The sequence below is a fragment of the Camellia sinensis genome, chromosome 3, assembly GCF_055761805.1.
Source record: "Camellia sinensis isolate YWXY chromosome 3, ASM5576180v1, whole genome shotgun sequence".
NCBI lineage: Eukaryota > Viridiplantae > Streptophyta > Magnoliopsida > Ericales > Theaceae > Camellia > Camellia sinensis.
The window spans coordinates 95,497,938-95,504,833 of NC_138963.1; the positions used below are offsets into that span (position 1 = coordinate 95,497,938).

Sequence of the window (6,896 nt, forward strand, 5' to 3'; positions counted from 1 at the left end):
GATCTCAAGATGTGGAAGGGGCTGTGGTAGGCATGGTAGGCCCAGGAGACACGGATGAGATTCCGGCGTAGGAAGAGAGGACAGGGCAGGCAAATGTAGCTGAGCCAACTGGGCAACAGGCCATGGGTGCTTTGGCACGAGAGATAGCAATGGCACTGAACACATTGAGGGCTGAGAACCTAGCACAGGCCCCAACTGCCCTAGTTGAAGAGACAGGACCACTCCTGCTAAAAAGAGAGTTCTTCCGGACCAATCCAGATATTTTTATGGGAGATCCTACGGAGCCGCTGAAGGCTGATGAGTGGCTAGAGCAGACGGTTAAGATGTTCGAGATGCTAGACATTGAGGACGACGCTCTGAGAGTGACCTTGGCATCCTTTCAACTGAAGGGAAAAGCGGGTCAGTGGTGGAAATACGCACGAGGACGTATTGGGGTGACCTGGGAAGCCTTTGTCAATGTCTTTCAGGAGAAGTATATGCCTGCTACTGTCAAGGAGAGGTTGAGGGAACAGTTCAAGAACCTCAAACAGCAGCTTGGCACACCGGTGGCGGAGTTTGAGGCCACTTTTGCTAGATTGTCTAGATTTGCTCCTGAGCTTGTGGTGACAGAAGAGTGCTGTTATATCGAGTTTGAGACTCAATTGAGAGATGAGCTTGCCTATCGTGTGGGCAGGTCTCCGACGAGGGAGTACAGCCGTGTTGTTGAGGCAATAGCACATATGGAAACCCGATTAGGAGCTGGAGAGAGGGAGATGGGGGTTTCAAGCAAAGAGGCCAAAAGATGCAGGGTGAGGCCTGAGACAGCAAGAGACAGAGGGCTTTTACACCACAGCAATCTCATGGGGCACAGTCTAGGTCTATTTTTCCAATGCCGAGTTCAGGGGCAGAGGGAGGTGGCTAGGGAGGATTTTCTTGTTTCAAGTGTGACCAGTTGGGTCACAAGTCCTTTTCTTGCCCACAGAAGGGGGGAAGACAGTGGTCTGCTCCGTCTTCAATCCGCCCACCGAACCAGAGTCAGGGGAGGGGGCAGTCTTTGACTTGCTTTCAGTGTGGACAGGCATGACACATGAAGAGGTATTGTCCACAGTTGGATGGCACACTTGGTACATCTGAATCGAGGCAGACTCAAAGTCACCAGCCAGCACAGTCGGCACAGGCCTCGAGGGCCACTCCGAGAACCTCTTCGGCTCAGTCTGTACATCCGGCTTATGCTCCGAGAGGGGAGCAGGTGGATTAGAGACCTACTGGGCGTGTGTATGTCATTACCACGCCAGAGTTAGTACTAACACCTTCGGTTGTGAGAGGTACCTTCTTGTTTTGTAATTCTATTGCCAATGTATTGATTGACATGATTTTTTCTTTCATTAATACCAGTTAGTGTATATAATTGTGTTTGGATTGTTTTGCTTCGTTTTTCTTTTGTTAAACCATGATTTTGATTCAGGTCAGTATGGAATCAATATCCAGTTCAGAGTTCAAAATTCAATTATTATCAAATTTAGTCAAACAAAATTATTTTCAAACTCAAAGTGTTATGCCAGTTACGCCATTGATGTACAAAAAAAAAATGAAACTGATTTTATTGAAGTTAGGGGATGACATTCCCGATTGCAGAAGCAACATGAAAAAAATAAAATAAAATAAATAGAGAGAGGGATCTTGTTTTTGATGACGGCCACACGCTGACTTCACTTACTCGACTCTCCCGCCAAGCTTTTCCTTTTTTTGTCATCTTGGGAGACCCTTGAAGGCCCTACCTCAGTGCGTACAGGACCGCAGAGAGAGTTGACTCCCTGCTAGTTGTCAAAGGCGAAGTACGAAGGTGCTCCAAATCGGGCCATAACGGTGGTCTTCCGTTTCAGCTCTTTATTCTCTGCCTTCAGTGCGCAAATCTCTGCTCGCGCATCTTTGTACATGCGCTGGAGCAGAGAAAGTTAGGCATTTAACTGATGTACCTCACTGGACCTATTCTGCAGCCGATGAGACAATTTGGTAACCACAGTCACTGTCTCCATGTAGGATCTCAGTATGAAATGGTTGGCTTCAATGTCAGATTGAGCGGCCATGATTTGCTCAACTGACATCATGGGAAAGTTAAGAAGAGTAGGAGTAGGGGCACTATGTTCAGGAAGGTTAAGAAGAGTATGAGCAGGGGCACTTGGTCTAGGAAGATTTGGAAGAGTAGGAGCAGGGACACTCGGTCCAGGTGAGCTTGGATCATTGAGGTCCGAAAAGAGAGTGAGGGGACGAGATAAGGCCATGTGTGGTGAGAAGTGTAAAAAGAAAGAAAGGAGTCACAAAGAAATAACAGAGAACAAACTAAGTTTTAGTACAGCTTTTCTCCTCCACTCAGTCTCAATGTTTTGTCTCTCTCAAGGGGAATGAGGAAGAAAAAGAAGAAGAAGAAGAGAGTGATTAAGTAGACGAAAGAGAGTGATGAAGAAGAAGAAGACGGAAGAGAAGAAGACAAAGAGGGAGAGAGAGCCGAGGCGAGCTTACAAATCGAGAAGGTTTGCTTTTTTCAGCCAACTGACGCAAAAGCAAGGCCGCGTGGGTTTACAAATCGAGGAGGTCTGCTTTTGTCGGCTAGCTAATGCGAAAGCAAGGCCGCGTGTCAAACATAGTTTTCGAATGAAGAGAGAGAAGTGGGAAAGTTGTATACATATATGTATATATATTGTATATTTGTGTATTATATACATTTATTCGACTATTTTTGTCACAAGAGTGACTTGGTTAAGTGGTCTAGCTTGGCGTCTAAGGATGGAGAGGCTGGGCCTGAGGTCGCGAGTTCGAAACCCCGTATCCCTGCATTTGTGTTTTATTTCCTTTTTGCATGTTTTTCTCACACGCGATGACGTCAGCTAACGGAATATTCCATCGTAGTAACGGCATATGCTCACTGACGTCCATAGACAGAATATTCCTTGTCAATAACAGCATATTCCCCAAATGTGTCTGTGTATATGTACGTATCTGTGAATTTTCTCCGTATTTGCCCGTATGTGTCTGTGTATCTTTTGTTCGTATTTGTCCCTTGGTGAAAATGTTGTGGAGACACCACAGGGTTGAGGAGGCGACTTGGGAACATGAGGCTGAAGTCCGTGACAAGTATCCGGACCTTTTTATTAATTTTTGACAGTTGTGATAGAAATGTTATTTTGATATTAGGATGTACATTGAATTTCCTTTGGGGAAATTTTATTATAATTTGAGGTTAATCTATTTATTAACTATTTGGGAATTTTAGAACTATTTCAGTATTAATCTTTATATGTGTCTTATTGTGATTGGTTTTGTATACTTCTAGAGTGAGAGGTAGACTATTCTGTTAACTGGCCTAAAGAGCAGTATTAACACTTGTCAATAAGGGAGTTAGTATAGTAAGAGTTGTTTAATTCGGGTTTGATCTTGTGGGTTATCGTAATATTAGTGTGATGTAAAATAGTGTTGGTAAAGTATTGTCTGTCTTGTGCCGGTTAACGGTCACTAGTTGAGTTGGTGGTTAGGTGTCGAGCCTTCCATTTTACTGGTAAAAATGACAGTGGTAGTGCATTAGGGCTTACTTGCAGACACTTATCTAGAGATTCACAGAGCCCGTATTCATGTAACAAATATGGTTTAAAATGGAAATGGTTTTATATCTGTTGTGAAGACCCAAATATAAAAAAATTAAGTAAATAATTAAATAATAATAATAATAATATTACAATCTCAAATATTTTGATGCTGAATTCTAAAGTGCAAATTAAATATTTGGAGGGTCTTTTAATTAATTTTAAAACCTAAAATAAATTTATGGTGAAAGTCTTCAATTTAAAGGCAAGATTTATTATTTAAAAAAAATAAATAAATAAATAAAATAAAATTAAGTGTCAAATTAGTAAGCATATTTTGATCTAATAGTAGTTGTATTTTATTTAAATTAATGGAGAGATAAAATAAAATAAAATAAAACAAAGGACATTTTTGTCTAGAGTCATTTATGTTATGTATAACAAAGAAAAGAAAAGAAAAACCCTAGGTTCCTAATACATTCTATAGCAGCAGCCACAACAGCCACGGGGAGGAAGAAGTTTGAGAGAAAAGAAGAAGAAAAAAAGGGGATTGCAAACAAGGAGTAATTTTTAGGTGTGGTAGGTATCTTTCTTCTTCTTTTTTTTTTCTTTGTTTTTGTTCTTTATTCTTACTCTATTATTATTTAGATCATTGATGGAGAAGTTGTAGGTTTATGTATTTTGTATATATATATATATATACTGTTAAGAAATTTGAGAAAGAATGGTGTAATTCTTAGTCCAAAAATTCTGCACAGAATCACAAACTTTAAAAATCAAGAAACCATATCAAACGGATGAATTTTGAACTGAAATTTTTACAGTAGATCAACTACATATTGAATTGTATATCTGAATTTTTTCATAATTTTTGGGAGTCAAAATCCATATAAATTGAGGTATTCAAATCTGTCCGGGAAACCAGTCCGAAATAGTAAATTCGGGAGTGTTGTCCTCTTTGGGTATAAATCCAAAAATTATCAAATTAGTGTCATTAGAACTGGTTACGAGTCTAGTTTCGTACATTTTTGGCCTTGCATTGATTGCTCGTCTATATTAAAAGAACCGTCAATTTCTTTAAAGTGCTGCAGAAAACAACCTGTTTGGATATAATAAATTGTAGATAATTATTTTGATAAGCAAATCAAGTGAAACCATTTGGGTTTGAAACTTAGGATACATTAGATCATATCTGGAGGTTATTGGAATTTTTTGAATAGCGTGGAGTGGGTTTTTGTAATTTTCAAAGTTAGCGAATAGGTTGGGAAGGCTTGTTTGAAATTCTGTTTTATCTTAAAGTCACAATTAATTAAGTTTTGACCGGAACCCATGTCTTGGGTGATTTTAAACGTTGAAGAACATGAACTTAGCTAATATTTAAGAGTAACGGTGAGTTGGGTTGAGCCATGTTAGTGCGCTTTAGTTGAGGTTACTTAGTTCCTATTTTATAGTATTTTAAATTAGTTGTGACGTGTAGTTTTTTTTTTTATTTATATACTTCGTTCAGGACACTAGTTGGACTTTTACACTCTATTCGATTCAAGGATTATATCATTTCGTTTCAGGTGAGTAGTTTCATGCTACGTATTTTTATAAATGTTCCCCTACCCTGAACTGTTGGAAAATTAAATTGTTGTTTCAAGACTAAACTGTTTTGATAAATTATTATATTATCAATTGAATCAAATTATTTCTGAAACATGTGTGAACTTGGCATACTGTAAACTATTTGTTTTGGTCTCATGATTATAATGATGAACTACCATGTTTTGCAAAACTGATGTGTATTGATTATTGGGACCATGTGTGTATTTAGTCCAGGGAAATTATTCCACTGTGTGTGGTGACTCTGGCCACTAGGGAACAGATCCGGGTTGGGCTGTGATGACTCTAGTGCTCAACGATTGTAAGGAAAAGACCTTTAAAAACAACTAGGTGACCTTCAATCGGATCGTCTTTGAGATAAGGCCCAGGTGCCACCCTGAGGATGACTCTTAGTTCGGTATTGGATCCAACGGGGCTTATAGCCTTGAGAACTGTGTGGCAGATTATTTGTTTTTCTTGGTACGCAGAAAATTATTGGTGTTCATGTTATAATCTGTTTTAAGTGGAAAATGTCGTTTATCATGTTCTTGCGAGACATGAGTATTTTAAGTGTTGAATTGTGGAACCTTCTTTTTGAAACAGATTGTATTTACCAAACTGTATGCCAATCTAGTTTCTGTGATATATATCTTATTTTGGAATTAAACCCTGTTTTCAAAACTGTATTTACTATCCATGTTGCTACTCACTGAGCTATCAGCTGACTTAGTTTTTATCACTTCCAGGTGTTAGAAGGACTTAGAGTGGACTCATGGCATAGCGGGGACTCGATTGCATGGACCTCTAGGACATTCATTTATTTTGTTTTAGATTGTTATATCAAATTTGTGCATATTTCTTTTTATTTTTATTGAGATTCATTTAGGATTATTTTGATATGTGGGTTGTTTATATCCCATAAGTTTGGATGGTTTTGATTACGGTTGGTTTTTCCGTTTATACTTGTGGCATGTCGCTGGATTGAGTTTGGTTATTTATTGCTGGACTTTTGTATAGTTGCTCAATGTGATTATGGATTAATGGTTAGGCTTACGTGTGCCTTAGGCTGAGTCCCTGTGGGCCACGGCCGGTCATACCTGGATTTGGGGTGTGACAATTGTGGTATCAGAGCTGTAGATTTATCAAGTTACATACCTTGCATTTCATCATTTAGACGAGGTCTGAGTCCCTATAGTCCTTAGTAGTGTTTGGTTAAGTTAGTTTCGTTTAAGCTTGTGTTGAATCGTTCTTAATTTCATTTTGAAGGTTAAGAGTTGGTACCTAGATATTTACACGGATTTTTGATTCTTTGTGAGCCTTTGATGTTTGTATTACCGTGTGTAATCCATTAGGAGGAACAGCAGTATTGAGAGATGTCAGTAGATCTTGTCAGATAAAGATGGATGGTAGGATTTTTCTAGTGGATTTGATTTCTTTAGAGATGAAGGATTTTGATGTGATTTTGGAGATGGATTGTTGACGAAGCATCATGCTTCTATTGATTGTTTTAGAATAGGGGTAGTTTTTGCTATGTTGGGACAACTTGAGTTTTTCTTTCAGGGGGATAAGAAAGGGTCTTCTATCTGTTTTACTTCTTTCCTTTAGGCTAATCGAATGTTAAGTAAACGGTGTCATGATTATTTAGCTTGTGTGGTGAGTATCGAACAACCAGAGTAGAAGTCAGAGGAGTTGCCTGTAGTAAGTGATGTGTTGATGTTTTTCTAAAGGATCTACCTAGACTTCCTCTAGATCGTG

General features: G+C 39.0%; 1 long non-coding RNA gene across 1 annotated transcript; it reads left to right on the top strand.

The window, feature by feature from the left end:
- The first annotated feature begins 3,736 nt into the window (after positions 1-3,736).
- LOC145822685 (uncharacterized) lies at positions 3,737-6,157 on the top strand. Its single transcript, XR_014364332.1, has 3 exons — positions 3,737-4,136; positions 5,065-5,122; positions 5,888-6,157. It is a non-coding gene; the product is annotated as an uncharacterized LOC145822685 (long non-coding RNA).
- Positions 6,158-6,896: the final 739 nt, after the last annotated feature.